The sequence below is a fragment of the Camelina sativa genome, chromosome 15, assembly GCF_030686135.1.
Source record: "Camelina sativa cultivar CO46 ecotype springtype chromosome 15, ASM3068613v1".
Taxonomy (NCBI): Eukaryota; Viridiplantae; Streptophyta; class Magnoliopsida; order Brassicales; family Brassicaceae; genus Camelina; species Camelina sativa.
Window position 1 is genome coordinate 8,027,325 of NC_141894.1, and position 18,544 is coordinate 8,045,868.

At 29.7% G+C, this 18,544-nt stretch overlaps 1 long non-coding RNA gene and 1 pseudogene across 1 annotated transcript; one reads left to right on the forward strand and one right to left on the reverse strand.

Moving 5' to 3' along the window:
• The first annotated feature begins 10,843 nt into the window (after positions 1 to 10,843).
• LOC104746030 (uncharacterized) lies at positions 10,844 to 11,278 on the forward strand. The gene is made up of 2 exons (XR_760810.2): positions 10,844 to 10,937; positions 11,045 to 11,278. It is a non-coding gene; the product is annotated as an uncharacterized LOC104746030 (long non-coding RNA).
• A 1,848-nt stretch (positions 11,279 to 13,126) lies between these two features.
• On the reverse strand, positions 13,127 to 13,683 carry LOC104746031 (defensin-like protein 47 pseudogene; annotated as a pseudogene).
• Between the last annotated feature and the right edge of the window lie 4,861 nt (positions 13,684 to 18,544).

The following is an 18,544-nucleotide window of genomic DNA, read 5'->3' on the forward strand; positions in this document are numbered from 1 at the left end:
CTCTTTTAGTTAATTCTTTTCCATTTACATTTTTGTTGGAATCCTTTTTAGTCTTATAATTAATTTACTTTTTAGTTTGTTAAATTAGTTGAACTATTATTTAAAAATATATTTGCCCACACAAATTTATAAAAGAATTGAATTAGTGATATATTTGACCACAAAAAAGTTTAGACAATAATTCTTTTTAAAAAAGTTTTTTCCTGCACAAGTCAAATTGTTATTTGGTTAATTGAATGTTATTTATTTTTTGCAAAACAAAATTATAAACAAGTGTTTAACTTTACTGTTGTAGGTCTAATGTTGACACAGGCTCAGATAGAAAATATATGTTTAACTGAAATAGAATTGATGTTGCAATCGAATGGAATGTCTCTTACGGCGTTTGAGAAAATGCCTAAACCAGATAATAGTATGATGAACACAGATGTAAATAGGCTTATCGCAGATGAGAGAATATATAAGCCTCATAAACAACAGGAATTGTACAATGAGTTGTTACCTATGCTAACTGAGGAGCAAAGACGTGTTTATGAAGAAATCATTCACTCTGTGAATCACGACAAATGTGGTATGTTTTTTGTTCATGGATTTGGTGATATTGGAATACTTTCTTGTGGACTATTCTTGGTGCTGATATTAGGTCTAAAGATATTATTGTTCTGAATGTTGCTTCAAGTGGTATAGTTGCTTTGCTTTTGGAATGTGGTAGAACGGCTCATTCAAGATTTGGTATTCCAATCAATCTTAATGAATATTCTGTGTGTACTATCGATGCCAAATCAGATCTTGCTGACTTAATTAGAGAAGCAAAGCTCATAATATGGATATTGAAGTAATAATTTTAAGAAATACTAATATTAAATAAATATCTAAAATTTCATCTTTATTTTTTTATTTACAGGTGAGGAGAGATGATATCTTAGGTCTGATAGTATTGAAACGTCAGATACAAGTGATCATGATAATATGATCTACACTCAGGAATTTCTAAACAGTATACAAGTTTCTGGATTGTCAATCCATGTTTTAACGTTGAAAATAAGAGCACCTTCATGTTGCTAAGGAATATAGATCCTAAGAGAGGTTTGTGTAATGGTACGAGGTTAATTATTACTCAGATGGCAAATCATGTAATCGAAGCAAGAATCGTGACAGGAAAAAAGGTTGGTGATAGAGTATTTACCCCTAGGATGTATGTTAGTCCACCTGATGCAAAGCTTCCCTTTCGTATGAGGCAACGACAGTTTCCTGTTACTGTGGCGTTTCCAATTACTATAAACAAAAGTCAAGATCAGACGCTAGAACATGTTGGATTGTTTCTACCGAAACCGGTTTTCACATATGTACAGCTTTATGTTGCCTTCTCTCAAGTCACAACCAGAAAATAATAAAAGGTGTTAATTACAGAGAAAGATGGAAAATGCCAGAATAAAACACTTATGATTCAAAGAGGTATTTGAGACTGTATAATGATGGTTTGTAGTTGGATAATTTTTTGGATATTTAGACTTGAATTATATTTCTTCTCTTAAATATAGTGATTTTTAATATCTTTAACACTACCTCTATTTTATAGTCAGATATAGACTTTCACATTGGAGAAAACCATTTTCTAATTTAGACTTATTCTATATTATAAAATAATAGATAAATACATTGTAGATGGTCTAAGAACATATTATTTAAAATTTTCACATGATTATATTTTATCTGGTTTCAATAATATTGTTTGAAAACATACAATTGTTAGCTGTATTATAAAGTGTATATATACGAGTGACCATGGGCCTTTTTATTCATGAAATGATGAAAATTAAGTTCATCGGATTGGTGTTCATGGGTGGTTGTGGTTGTGATGGCCGGGAAGTTTGTCCTTGATTTTCTCGAGAATGCCCTTCTTCTCGTGTTGTTTCGTGGTCGTGGTATTGGTGGTGATAGGTCTGGTGGTTGTGGCTGTGGCGGGTGTTTGCTCATCCTTGTGCTTACCGCTACTAAATTTCTCTTTTATTTTCTCCTTTATGCTCTTCTTCCTCCTTCCCATTAACTACAAACTTTACCTTTAATATGTAATTATATATACTAGGATGTCAGCCCATACGTTATCTTACGGGAAAATGAAAATTTAAAATGACTAACTTTATGGTAATTTTTTAACTGTATAGTATAAAAATCATAAATAATGACTAAGATTAATCAACCAAATAGTTAAATAAAATATTTTTTGTATATATAAAATGAAAAATCGATTCAATGAAAATAAGAGAATAATGTTAAACATATATAAATCGAAGTTTACTGAATCATACTCAGATAATCAATTTTGAAAGATATTCACCTTAAAAAAAATGAATCATTATTCTATCAAAATTTATAAAAAAAAATAATAAGAGAATCAGGGAGAAAGAGCTATAGCTGAAACAAACTAAATTGACTAAAAAGATAAATCTATAAAAAATTAGAAATCACAATTAATTACCTAAATTAATACTTGGAAGAGATGATCAATACATGTAGATGGAAAACGACACCAAATAAAAGTTAGATGAATAAATCAATAAATAAAACAATTCAAAATTTTTTTAACAAAGATGTGTGAATCAATGTTGATTAATAAATTGAAAGAAAATAATACTTATAATTTTTAAATTTGGAGGTGTTAAACAATACTCAAATAACAAAAACTCTTTTCAAGGTCCATAATATATATATATATATATATATATATGTCCATAATAAATGTGAACATTGAAAGTTGTGAATATGGCGAAAAACACAATTGTTGGATCAAAATATTGCAACTTTTAAGATCATTAATAAATCTAAACAGTTAGATGAGATAATAAAAATAATCTTATCCCTTATATTTAAATTGACACCTAAAAGTGAGTTTGCTATAATATATAAACATATAAATCTATGAAAAATTAGAAATCACAATCAATTACCTAGATTTATAATTGGAAGAGATGATTGATGCATGAATAAATGGAAAACGACACCAAACAAAAGTTAGATGAATGAATCAATAAATAAAACAATCCAAATTTTAACAAAGATGAGTGAATCATGTTGATTAATAAATTAAAAGAAAATAATTATCATAATTTTTAAAACTTGGAGGTGTGAAATAATACTCAAAGAACAAAAACTCTTTTCAAAGTCCATAAAAATCTGAATATATATATAAACAAAAAGGTGTGAAAACAAAAAGGTGTGAAACAAAAATGTGTAAAACAAAAAGATGCGAAAACTAACAAGTGCAAAGATTGAAAGCTAGGGGTACGACGAAGAAACACAATTGTTGGATTAAAATATTGCAACTTTATATAAACAAAAATGTGTAAAACAAAATGGTGTGAAACCTAACGGGTGCCAACATGGAAAACTGGAGATGCGACAAAGAAACAAGATTGTTGGATCGAAAATTTGTAACTTTTGAGATCATTAACAAAAGGTGAGATAATTAATAATACTCAAAGAACAAAAACTCTTTTCAAAGTCCATAAAGATATGTATATATATAAAAACAAAGACGTGTGAAGACAAATAGGTGTGAAACAAAAAGCTGTGAAACAAAAAGATGCGAAAACTAACAAGTGCAAATGTTGAAAGGTAAGGGTATGACGAAGTAACACAATTGTTGGATCAAAACATTGAAACTTTATATAAACAAAGAGGTGTAAAACAAAAAGGTGTGAAAACTAATGGGTGCCAACATGAAAAGTTGGGGGTGCGACGAAGAAACACAATTGTTGGATCAAAACTTTGCAAATTTTGAGATCATTAACAAAGGGTGAGATCAATAATGATACTCAAAGAACAAAATTGTTGGATCACAATTGTTGGATCACAACTTTGCAAATTTTGAGATCATTAACAAAGGGTGAGATCATTAATGATACTCAAAGAGCAAAAACTTTTTTCAAAGTCCATAAAAATTTATATATATATAAAAACAAAAATGTGTGAAACAAAGAGGTGTGAAACAAAAAGGTGCAAAAACTAACAAGTGCAAACATTGAAAGCTAGGTGTACGACGAAGAAACACAATTGTTGGATCAAAACATTATAACTATATATAAAAAAATAGGTGTAAAACAAAAATGTGTGAAAACTAAGAGGTGCCTACATGGAAAGTTGGGGTGTGACAAAGAAACATAATTGTTGGATCAAAACTTTGCAACTTTTGAGATCATTAACAAAGAGTGAGATCATTAATAATACTCAAAGAACAAAAACTCATTTCAAATTCCATAAAAATTTGTATATACATAAAAACAAAAAGGTGTGGAAACAAAGAAGTGTGAAACAAAAACGTGTGAAAACTAACAAGTGCAAACATTGAAAGCTAGGGATACGAGAAGAAACCCAATTTTTGGATCAAAACATTGCAACTTTATATAAACAAAGTTATAAACAAAGAGGTGTAAAACAAAAATTTGTGAAAATTAACGGGTGCCAACATGGAAAGTTGGGGGTGCGACAAAGAAACATAATTTTTGGATCGAAACTTTGCAAATTTTGAGATCATTAACAAAGGGTGAGATCATTAATAATACTCAAAGAACAAATTTTTTTCTTTCAAAGTCCATAAAATTCCGTATATATATAAAACAAAAAAAGTGTGAAAACAAAGAGGTGTGAAACAAAAAAGTGTGAAACAAAAAGGTGTGAAACAAAAAAGTGCGAAAACTAACAAGTACAAACATTGAAACATAGGGGTACGACGTAGAAACACAATAGTTGGATCAAAACATTGTAACTTTTTATTAACAAAGAGGTGTAAAACAAAAAAGTGTGAAAACTAATGTGACCCAACATGGAAAGCTGGGTGTGCGACGAAGAAACACAATTGTTAAATCGAAACTTTGAAATTTTTGAGATCATTAACGAAAGGTGAGATCATTAATAATACTCAAAGAAAAAAAACTCTTTTCAAAGTCCTTACAAGTCTGTATATACATAAAAACAAAAAAGTGTGAAAACAAGGTGCGAAAACTAACAAGTGCAAACATTGAAAGCTAGGGGTATGACGAAGAAACACAATTGTTGGATTAAAATATTGCAACTTTATATAAATGAAAAGGTGTAAAACAAAAAGATGTGAAAACTAACGGGTGCCAACATGGAAAATTGGGGGTGCGACGAAGAAACACAATTGTTGGATCGAAATTTTGTAAATTTAGAGATCATTAACAAAGGATGAGAACATTAATAATACTCAAAGAACAAAATATTTTCAAAGTCCATAAAAATTTGTATATATATAAAACGAAAGAGGTGTGAAACAAAAAGGTGTGAACAAAAAAAGTGTAAAAACTAACAAGTGCAAACATTGAAAGCTAGGGGTACGATAAAGAAACACAGTTGTTGGATCAAAACATTGTAACTTTATATAAACAAAGAGGTGTAAAACAAAAATGGGTGAAAACTTACGGGTGCCAACATGGAAAGCTGGGGGTGCGACGACGAAACACAATTGTTGGATCGAAATAATACTCAAAGAATAAAAACTCTTTTCAAAGTCTATAAAAATTTGTATATAAATATAAACAAAAAGGTGTGAAAACAAAGAGGTGTGAAACAAAAATGTGTGAAACAAAAATGTGCGAAAACTAACAAGTGCTAACATGGAAAGTTGGGGAACGACGAAAAAACACGATTGTTGGATCGAAACGTTGCAACTTTTGAGATCATTAACAAAGGGTGAGATCATTAATAATATAATACTCAAAGAACAAAAACTTTTTTCAAAGTTCAAAAAAATCTGTGTATAATATATATATATATATATATATATATATATATAAACAAAAAGGTGTGAAAACAAAGAGGTGTGAAAACAAAGAGGTGTGAAATGAGGGTACGACGAAGAAACACAATTACTGGTAAAAAGACTTGCAACTGTTGGGATCATTAATTCTTCTAAACCGTTAGATGAGATATTAGAAACAATCTCATCCATTAGATTAAAGTTGACCCCTAAAAGTAGGTTTGTTATCAGATCAAAACATTGCAATTTTATATAGACAAAAAGGTGCAAAACAAAAAGGTGTGAAACCTAACGGGTGCCAACATGGAAAACTGAGGGTGCGTCGAAGAAACACAATTGTTGGATCAAAACTTTGCAACTTTTGAGATCATTAACAAAGGGTGACATCATTAATAATATAATACTCAAAGAACAAAAACTTTTTTCAAAGTTCATAAAAATCTGTATATAAATAAAAACAAAGAGATGTGAAAATAAAGAGCTGTGAAACAAAAAAGTGTAAAAATTAAAAGATGTGAAATTTAAAAGATGGGGTAAGACGAAGAAACACGATTGTTGAAAAAAACTTGCAACTGTTGGGATCATCAATAATTCTAGACTGTTAGATGAGATAGTAGAAACAATCTCACCCGTTAGATTAAAGTTGACCCTCAAAAGTGGATTTCCTATTATATATAGATAATAATAAATATTAAAAATATTTAATAGTCAAACAAAAGGTGATATACTAAAACGATTAAGACGCAACGTATAATCGTGACTGTTTGTATTCTTACAAATCCGGAATCCACTTTTCGTTTTCGTTAACAGAGAAGAAACAGGAAAAACCCTAATTTGAGAAAACCATGAGATTCAATAAAATTGCTGATGTTCTTCCCGGAAGAACTAATTGGCGTATACACGCCAAGATCTTACATTCTTGGAGTATCAGCGAGTTCTTTACAAAAAGAGTATTGCTTCTTGTGGATGTAGAGGTTAGTGTCGTTAATTGAGCATCATTCTTACTTAAATTTTAATTTTTAACAGTTCTTATATATATATGACTTCTTACACAATTGTTATTAAACTGTGAAGGGTAACACAATCGAAACTACTTTTTTGTCAAATACACTCGCTAAACTCCAAAAATATATTGACGATGGTGGCTGATATGATATTAGATCTTTCAAAGTAATCAATCCAACTCTGAATGAGAGGAATACTCATCATCCTTATCAAATTAAATTCACGGACAATACCACTATGACGCTGGTCCAACAATTGAGTCCAAAGAATTACTTTTGATTCGAAGATTTGGATGATATATATCGTGGAAGAATAAATCATCCTATCTCTTTCGGTAAGTGTTTCGTTAATTAATTTAATATTGATATGGTACAATCCGTGAGTATAGATAATTGTAACTTTGTGTTCGGGAATCTAGAATCTTTATAGGATTTGTTGTAACTTTGTGTTCGGGAATCTAGAATCTTTATAGGATTTGTTGTAACTTTGTGTATTGGCCCCTCCTTTAGAAAAATATGAATTAAAATTTTACAAAATGTAGATTTGCAACCCTTTGGTAAACGATTTTTTACGTACATAAACTTAAAACTTTTTAGCCGATTTCAACAATTTTTATAAACGGTGTTTGTTAACCGCTTAACGACGCTAGTCAAACCGCAATGAAGTGACCATGTGGCATGTAGACATCAAAATAACGTCATTTTGATAGCTCAAATAAAACTAAAACAAAATGTAGTTACAAGAATTTGAACCTAAGAAAGCACAGTCAAACACACTGGCACCTTAACCACGAAACATATTGATTTCTACAGTTTTCATGAACCACCGGCACAGTTTGGTTCAAATCCTTGTAACTACATTTTATTTTACTTTTATTTGACCAATCAAAATGATGTTGTTTTGATGCCTACATGTCATATGGCCATCTTATTGGCGTATGACTCAGAGCCATTAAACAGTCAACTAACACTGTTTATAAAGATGTTGAAATCGGCTAAACTTATAAAGTTTAGGTTAAAAATTAAAATTATGAGTTAGTTCGGATTGATAAATGTATTGTATCATAGATTAGATATGGAAAAAACATTGGATAAATAATCTGGGTTGATTTTGACTGTTTGTCATGAGAGCTTGGCTGTTCAATAAATCTACCTATCACATAAGTTTTTTTTTTTAGTTTGCTGTCAACATAATATTTTTGAGAAAATAAATAATGTGATCGTAGTTTCTTTGTAGTTGCACATGAAAATCTTATTACCGTTCATATTATTTTGTTCAATTTCAGGATATATAAATTGAGAAGTTTTGAAAACAGCACAGAAGATTATAACAAAAAAAAAAAAAACAGTTAAAAATAATGTGACAAGTGAGTTCTTGGGAAGCTATAGTTCTTGGAAAATCTGGAATAATCAGACTCTATGGCTACAGTCAACTCTTTCGATGGAAGCACTATAAAAAGGTCAGTTATTTAATTCTTTTGATGCTATATCTATTAGTATTCATCTGATGAGACATTCACTTAAGAATATCGAAACTATTAGTGAAACAAACAAAAACACTTCACTTAAGAGAGAAGAGACTACTTGAGACTGCTAATTATTTGTTTGAGCTTTAGATTAGAGCATTTTATTGAAAGATATTCTACAGTATATGAACATACTCGTGCAAGTTTGAGAAGGATGACCGAATTTGAACAACTGCTGGAAAGATATTCTACAATCATTTTCCAAGTAAAGAGTGATTTACCTTATTCCAAGCATTTATCACTTTGAAAGACCTTTTGGTTTCAAATGTTTACCGAACCTAGAGAGAGATTTATACCTGCAAAACACATCAAATTTTTAATACCCTCACAAATCATAAAACTTGAAATTTCATATAACAAAAAGCAAAAATAACACAGAGTATTGTATAAGTCCGATACATTTATAAAAGTTGTCATAAGAAAAAAGATAGTAACCTAAGGATTTTTTTTTCTATCATATCGAAGTAATAGGTGGTTTGGTTTGTGAAAAGAATTAGGATTGAATCCGTGGTACACCACGGGAAAATTATTTAATTTTATTTATAATGATGTTTGATTTTAACGGTATTTAAAGTAGTAATAAAATTATATATTTTTAATTGTTAGTATTTTTTATATTTAAGCGATAATACAATTATTCATAAAGTATTATAATTTTATCAGGATAAAACACTAAAATTATGAAATATAACTGTTTGTATAATGTATAATTAATCAGAATAATATTTTGTATTTATTTAAAATAATACTATTATTTTTTGTTTAATATATAATTATTTAATTTAACTGATTGTTTATTTTTCAGTATATACAGTCCAGTTTAATGATTGATTTTTTTTTTTTTTTTTATTTTGGGACACATATATAGAAATTTTTTTTTTGCTATTAATAAGGAATTTAGATAAAATTAATTAGTTTCTATAAAAAAATTGATTTTGTCAATTTACAACATTTACTTATTGCTTTTAGTGCAATTTTATAGGGACTAAAATTTTAAATAAGCAATATTAAAAGGGTAAAACCTAAAATGTACTTAAAAATGTATATATAGATAATAAGAGTAGTACTTATTTATAAGGAAGATCCGTCAGCAGATACAAAACTTCGTAGTTAATGTTGTTAATGACGATTTAGGCAATACATTAGATCATTCCGTTTTTATCCTCTTTTTAATAAAACGGAAGTACACGAATTCAAATTGGTAGACCATATAATATTAATATAGGATATAATTAATTAAGATTCATTATTTGATATATTATATAGATTAATTATTTGATAGGTTATATAGATTTAGGATTATGATCCTCTTAAAAAGATATCCCAAATAATAAAATAAAATTTCAAAGAATATTTAACTAACCATATATAGACAAAAAATCTAAGAAATTAATCACTCTTCTGTATAAATTAATCTCTGAAATTTGATTTATTATAGCACGGGTCAATAATATGTCACTATAACATGAAAAAAATCAATAAATACGATTTCTTGCTAGAGCACGGGTTAAAATTTCAAAAATATGATTTTTCATATTAAATTTAAATTTGGAATAATGTTGTTTGGTATGCTTTCTCGGTGACGACGATTTTGACAAACATATGTTATATATTTGGTCCTAAAATTAATGTATGCTATACTATAGCTTAAGTCATACGATTAACAATCAAAATACAATATATAATTTTAAACACTAAACAAATCAAATAAAATGAACAAACAAAAATTATTTTTTATTACACAACTTAATCCGCGTTATACCGCGGGTCAAAATCTAGATATACTAGAATATATATTACACAATAGATATTATTTTCATAAGTCATATTAAGTATATGATTTCATGACATAGTATTCTATAAAAAAACCGGAATTTCAACCCGTGCTCTAGCACGGTCATATTTTAGTAACGCTGATATATAGGTTTTTTGAATTTTGTTATTAATTAAGATTTGCAATAAATATTCATAAAGATATTTCCATAATATTCTCTTCGAACAATATAGGAATATACAAATTATCATTAAATTCAATATACAAAGATACTGTAAAAAATGATTGAATTCCTAAAATTTTGATGTCTCTCGGCTCAAATTGAATCGTAAATTATCACAGATACTGATTTGGATTTGATTTCCTTAAATGTTTATATTAATGATATTTTCGGTTTAAATCAAATATATATGGATAGTTTTCTCGAATGACATAATTGGTATAAATGATTTGCTATTAATCCTCTCAGTCAAAAGTTAGGAATACTGTTTTGATTTTGTTTCCTTAAAATGTTTTTCCGGACAAAACTTTCCTTAATTGTTTATATTAATATTTTTTGGGTAAATTGTTTTGCAGATTTGAAGGATCCGAGTATATCGACTCCATATCCGAATATGTTAGAAATTATTTAGTCAACTACAATATCCTACAATATCTAAAAATTAAAAGTTGATTTGATATGATTATTCTAAAAAAATACTAGGAATGTACTCTATGGAGGGATAACATCTCTATATATATAACTCGTAAGTGTGTCGATTATGTTTCATTGACAAAACAAATAATTTAAAAAATGGCTTTTTCATACAAATCTGTCTGTTTTATATTCTTGTGTTTGGTTGTTCTCTTGATCCCAAGTATGCAACATAAGAAATCTACATTTTTTATTTAAATCTATATGATATGTTTATTTATATATTATATATATACTATATTTTTTAATTTGTTTTATTAAATATTACAGATATTGCAGAAGCTGATGTCACACCGAATATCGATTATTGGGTAGGTTCTTGCGAGACAACTAAAGATTGCGTCATAAAATGCATGAAGGTAAACTTGAAGCACGGAAAATGTTATTATGTGACACCTGATTCTCCTGAAAAAACTTGCGCTTGCTATATAAACTAAACATGTTGTAAACATGTTATTTTTGAAAGTATAATTATAATAATATTATCTTGGAGTAAGTTTATTTTATTTGGTGCAAATAATAGCTCAATTTAATCGTAAATAACACTACAAGAAAAGTCTACATTGATAACATTAGAAGATAGCTCATTGTACTAAACTGCTATAAAAATGGATGTCTTCTTTTGATTACTATATAATAACACTAAAAACAATGCTACGACAAAATCACTTATTCTCCCAAAATTTAGGAAAATTTTGATTACTATATAATAACACTAAAAACAATGCTACGACAAAATCACTTATTCTCCCAAAATTTAGGAAAATTTTTCAGACCTTACATAAAAATACTTTTAAGTGCCAAAGAAGAAAAAACCTTTCACGACTCTTCTCCTCCATAGCCTCTCATCTCCATTGATTTTTTTTGTCTCTCACTATCATCGCGAAGAAGACACTATCATTGAATCGAATCCAGATTTGTTCGCATGATTTTATGTTATCAACATTCTGATTAGGGGTTTGCATACTCGTTTACTTATTTATCTTCTTTAATAACTACACCCCAAAAGTCACAAACAGACATAATCAAAATAAAAATAAAGACCAAAAAAAATATATGAAGAACAAGAATACAATTTTAATGAAATGCATTTCAGAGTAACTCGAGTGTTTCAAACGAACGTAGGCCGGTCCGTTTGACAACTCAAATCGAGACATGCGATCACAGTTTATCTTACATGGGATTCGACTCTTGTATTTTCGGCTTGTTGTTCTTGGCTTCTTGCTTGTTTTGTTTTCCTGATTTTTTTTAATTTTTCTTGCTTGCTTTTTAAAAAAAAAAAATTGTTTATCGTTCCTTATGACTTAAAATGATATCTTAATTAACCTCAGCTGGGCATAATTAAAGTCTACAAACCAACTCATGTTTCATTCAATAATTAAGATTTGAGCTAATTACTTTCACATATCCTTTACTTGGAGCTTGAACATCATTATCGATCGTCATACTAACCACTAACCAGCTTCCTTTTCCTCAATTATCTTTAAGTAAACATTTTCCCATATGCTCCCTTCTCCAGCAGCTCCACAATCTACAAGCGTATATACTACTCACTCTTTTGTATCATAGTAAGCGAAAGATTAATTGGAAGAGGTCTCCAAATTTATGTTAAGGTTTTGAGGACTATTTCATTCATTGCAATAACGGGAAAGCGTTTCATCATTGAGTGATCGAGAGATATAGCTTGGAGAGAGCAATGTTACAATCTGAAATATCATCATATTTTTTCTTTTCTAAGGCAAACGTCGCGCGGTTGACATTTAATTTAGAACACAATTCTATAAATATTTACTAGTATAATTAACTAGGCTGGTGTCCAATGTTTAAATTTTTTTATTATTATTTTAAAAATGAACCTTGTGCAAATGCGTGTAGAACCGGCCCTGTTGGTATCCAGGCCATAAGTTTGCCGGTTTGACTGATCAAGTTTCAACCACTAGATAAATTTGATACGAAAAACTCTTCTGACATTATTTGCTTAAACCAACGATTATTTTCTTAACTAATGGATTTTCTAAATTTTATCTTAAATTGTAACTTTGACTAATATTAATATCTCTCCCTCTTCATCTTCAAACATATACTATAGACTATAGTAATATGATAATATTGACTTATTGCTCGCGAGAGGTTATATAATTAGACTTGTAATGAATTTCATCATTATTATGCTATTTACGTTAGGTTTAGTATAAGGTTTATTATATAGCAGATTTCAAGAGAATTTTATTATAATAACTGTTTATTATTTTATTGAATTTATTTTTAAAAGCAAAATACAAATTAACTCCAATAATTTAGAGAATATATATACGATCTTAGAATCGTCAAATTTGAGAGAAAGAGAGAGCATATATAAGTGTACTATAATTGGCAACAACATTTCACAGGACATGGAATACAAGGAGAACCACAGTCTCCACCTTTAAATCCAATATTTTTACAGTCCTTCATACATTCCTCCCGTCCATAGAATTCTGAACATGGCTTACGGCAGTTGTCAAATTAAAAATTTTCTACACAATGGATGCAAACATTTGTAAATTAATCTTATATAATATTTCAATAAAAAGATAGTTATATAACATGTCCAAATGATAAAAATTTAACAAAAACTTTTGAATGCATGTCTATATATACATAGAAAACAAAAACATGGTCAATTCAATTTCTACATAGATATTTAAATTAAATATAGCTTTTGACATGATCTCTATTAATTTGTAAAATAAAATTGAACCAAACTTGAAATATACCTGAAGCCAAAACATTCTGGCTAGACAATGAAACTGCAAATATCATTGCAAGGAAACAAATCACCAAAGTTTTCGTACTACCCATAATAATTTTTTCTATGAACTCTATTGAGGTATTTCTTGGAGATTGACTCTATTGAGGTATCTAAATGTTTATATTTTTCCAGATCTTGGAGGATTGACTCTATTTATATAACTTATGGTCTTTAATTTATTATTATTATTATTAATTGATTTTCCATCTTTTTGGTCAAATTTGTCTTTTTTTTTTTGGGAAAAAATTCATTTTCATTTATGAATATGTAAATATTTACAGATAATGATCATAAATGAGAACTTAAACTTCAAAAAGTATTTGACACTTGTGAATATATATGGTTAAAGAAAATTTGTTGGATATATTATCATTATGATCAATCAATATCTTAAGTTAAATGCTAAATTTAATTTCATAATTCAATATTGGAAAATTTTGTTTATAATTAGGTATATGGTATAAATTTTCTTTGATTTTAAAATTGATAAAAAAGATAAACTGAAATGAAAATTACATATTATATGTAAGATCATTAACTTTTTTTGGTTAAAGGTAAAATTATTAAATTGTTGTGCTAGAGGTGCTTCAACCCAAACAAAACCAATCCTATCCGATCTTAACCAAAACAAAATATTCATTCGGAAAAATTGAACCATATCACCGCCACAATAGTTATCAAGTCCGTTGGTGGTTCAAAGTGACACCTTCGTTATTATAAATAACTAGGTAATATCCTGCGCAAATGCGCGGATTGTTGTATAATAGAATATATTAATTAATTTAAATTTATTTGATAATCATAAAAAAACTTAACAAACTAATTTAAATGTCATTAATATTTTTTACACGTTTATTTATTCAAATCATATAATATCAAAATATATAACTTATTTAAATATAATCATACATACATTATACATATCTCTTAAAGTTATTTGTTTTTTATTTTTCAAATTTGATAATAATTTTTATTAGTATTTTTGAGCATTTGAGATAATAAAATATTATTAATAATAAAAACGAATTTTACTATGTGATTTAAATATATAATATAAGTTTTTCATATAAACTAACACATAACCTAAAGTGTTTAATAATTAACAACTAAACTATTTTGAAAGTAAAAAAAAAAATATTCCCATAAAATCATATGAACTGAAGATTTAAAATACGATTTTTAATGATTTTTTTTAAAATAAATCTTTTTTTCTATTCCCTTTAGTTTAAGATATATTGCTAGGTTTAGTTATAATTTTAATCCTTAAAATAAGGGCTAGATAGAAAAAAAAAAAATCAATTTGTTTTTTATATAGAAAAATCTTTAAAGTACATATTTGAATTAAATTTAAAAAATTGTGATTTTTATATGATTATATGTTGAATCATAAACTGAATATAATGATTATTATTCTAAAATAAATGTACTACAATTTTGTTGGATGTAAGTGAGAGTTAAGAAAATTTGATTTGATAATTATATTACAATTTGTTATATATTTCCCTTAATTTAAGTTATACTGCTAGGCTTAGTATTAATTTTTTATCCTTGTAGTAAAAGCTAGAAAGAAAATAAATATCAAACTGGGTTTTTATATAGCAAAATCCTTAAAATACATATTTGGATTAAATTTTTAAATAATTATATGTTGAATCATAAACTAAATATAATGATGAGTATTCTAAAATATATTTAATACAATTTTTTTGGAGGTAAGAGAGAGGTAAGAAAATTTGATTTGATAATTATATTACAAAATTTTCTTTCATGAGAACATTTCAAATTTTATGAATAAAATAAATAGATATGAATTTGTAAGAACTAATCAAACATCTAAAGTAAAGAATTAAGATAATTTCTTTAGCTTGATTTCTTTGTTATGAGATGGTTATAACCAAAATATTATTATAGTCATCAAAATTTTATTATACATATTAGAATACATATGTATTTTAAATCAAAATAATATAAGAAAAAAAAAGAAAAAAAAAAAGAAAAAAAAAAGAAGAAGAAGAAATACACAAAACAAAGAAACAATAAAATTCAAAACAATGTAAAATATATAGTAAACAAAAAAATATAATCAAACTCTTAATTGGGATTTCATCCTATGCAAGAACATTATAAAAAAAACAAAGAAAATATTTAGGATTTGAGATATGGTGGAGGATAATATGTGAGAATGATTATTTATAGGATAAAAAGTGATGGAATTTATATTTCTAAAATAATTAAATTATAAGAGTTACAATTATAATTAATAGTGTGTTTAAATGAAAATGAATGGAGGAGAAAACGTCAATTTACAATTTATGTAATTTCAGTTACAATTTAGTAGTAAAGAAAGAAATTAAAGTATGCATTAATGAATATGATTTAATGTGTTGTTTAATTAAAAATAAAAGAAATTGAAAAGTATTAAATGAAAATCAACCAATAAGGAGAGATCAAAACCTTACTTTTATATATATGATTCTGAAATTTTGGATCGTAAAAATTTGTGAATAAGAGTTTTCGGATCCATTAAAACATATAGCACTTCTTTTGTTCGAACTAGGATTTTTTTTTTTTTTTTTTTTGAATGAATGTAAAATTTTATTCATCAAAAAAACCGTTTTCTCTTTACATCAAATATAAGCTGGGTTTAAGCTTTGTTGAAAAGCATACATTAGTTAGATTCTAGTGGTGGACCATAGGGTGAGAGCCTCTCTAGATGAACGGTTTCCCGAATCTTGAAGGAGCAGAAGCTTGTTTCTGATGGTTCGATCAATCCGTTGAAGCAGGGTAGTGGCAGGTACAGGGGATTCACCATGGCGACGATTATTGCGTTCAAGCCAAATGGAGTGGAGGGCAACCTGAAGAGAACATCGTAGTAACAGCCGGAGATTGTTGTCAAGGGTTGAGTTCGAGGAGAGGGTCTTAATGGATTCCCAATCAGATGTTGAGTGAACCCCAAGGAAACCCGAGGTGAGCGCATGCCAAATCTGATGCGAGTAAGAGCATTGGAAAAAGATGTGAGATCGAGTTTCCAAGGGTGCCGAGCAGAACGAGCAAGAGGAGTCAACAGACTGGTTCCACTTCAACATTCTGTCTCCAATGGAGAGTCTATTAAGCATGCCGAGCCAAGTCAAAAAAGCATATTTTGGGGTTGCTTGAGGAAACCAAACACCCTCTGCCCAGTGTTGCACAGGCGTGGTTATGCGCAACTGGAGCCAGGTGTCTTTTGTCGAGAACTTTTTCTTTGGACCAGTTCTATGACGCCACAAATGCACATCAACTGCATCCGGCTTCCTCTTAGCAGTGACAGTGGTAATGAGGCGTTCCACTGCGTTGAGAGAGTCGACTCTATGCCGCCGCACCCTGTGGTGTAGCATAACTGATTCAACCGTATCTTGTTTTGAGATCCCAAGATCAATAAAACCCCGGTCACCAAACAAATCATGCAGCCTACCCATTGGAGACCAACAGTCATACCAGAACGAAGTCGTACGACCGCATTTGATGTCTTTGCTGTGAAACTGCTTAGCTAACCCTCGTAGTTTGAGCAACTTCCGCCACATCCACGAACCCCGCTGAGGCGAGTCCCCGACGTCCCAAAAGGATGATTGCCGGATAAGATATGTATGCACCCACTGACTCCATAGGGAATTCGTAGAGAGCAATCTCCAAATAAGTTTAAGGCCACAAACGGTGTTTACCTCCTTTAGTGGTCGCAGGCCAAGACCTCCCTCACCGAAAGGTAAGCAGACAGCATCCCAAGCCACTTTAGCATTGTGTGTTTTCAAGTCCGGACCACCCCACAAGAAAGCGGAACACAAGTTGTTTATTTCCTTCAGACAACTGCTTGGTAACCGAAAAGCAGAGGACCAGAAGTTTGTAATGCTGAGGAGGACAGATTTGATGAGCTGAAGCCTACCGCCATAAGAAAGGAACCGACCAGTCCATGAGCTTATTCTCGTTCGAATCTTATCAATAAGTGGCTGATAGTCACCCCTGGACATAGCTTTGGTGAGAAGCGGCAGTCCAAGATATCTAACAGGTAGAGTGCCAATCTCAAATGGGAAAGTTGACTGTATTTCCGTCTGCAGCTCTGGTGATATCCCAGCCATAAATAGAGTGGACTTTTCTAAACTGATTTTCAGTCCTGAAATACAAGCGAACTCATCAAAGATCTTTATGATTCCTTCTACTGATCGTTTAGTACCCTCCACAAAAACCATGAGGTCGTCTGCGAAGCAAAGATGGGTGAGAAGTAAATTATGACATCGAGGATGATAGCCAAATTTACCCTCGGTTGCGGCCTTATTGATCAGATGGGAAAGGACGTTCATGCAGAGGACAAATAGATATGGTGAAAGGGAGCAACCTTGCCTTAGACCGCGTGCACTACCGAAAAACCCTGCGAGCTCACCGTTAACCTGAACTGAGAAGGTGGCTGTGGAGATACAAAGGCGGATCCAGTTAACAAATGTACCAGGAAATCCCAAGGCCTGTAGCGTATTAAGCAAGAAAGACCATTGCACAGAGTCAAAAGCTTTGGAGATGTCTATCTGCATAGCACAACGTGGAGAGATGTCATCTTTGTGATAATCATTAACCAGTTCAGATGCAAGGAGGACATTTTCCATAAGGAGTCTGTCTTTCACAAATGACGTTTGATTAGGAGAAACTATTTCCGGAAGCAGAACCTTTAGGCGATTTGCAAGAATCTTAGATATCACTTTATATATGACATTACAGCATGAGATGGGACGGTAGTCTTTCATAATCCGGGCATCAAGTTTTTTAGGAATCAAAGCGAGGATGGTAGTGTTTATACCCTTAGGGAGAAAACCCTTATGGAAGAAAGATTGGACGGTGACCGTGAAATCCTTACCCAGCACAGGCCATGCTTGCTTAAAAAACTCACTCGTATAGCCATCCGGTCCTGGACTTTTATTTGCAGGCATCGAGAAGAGAACCTTCCTGATTTCTTCATC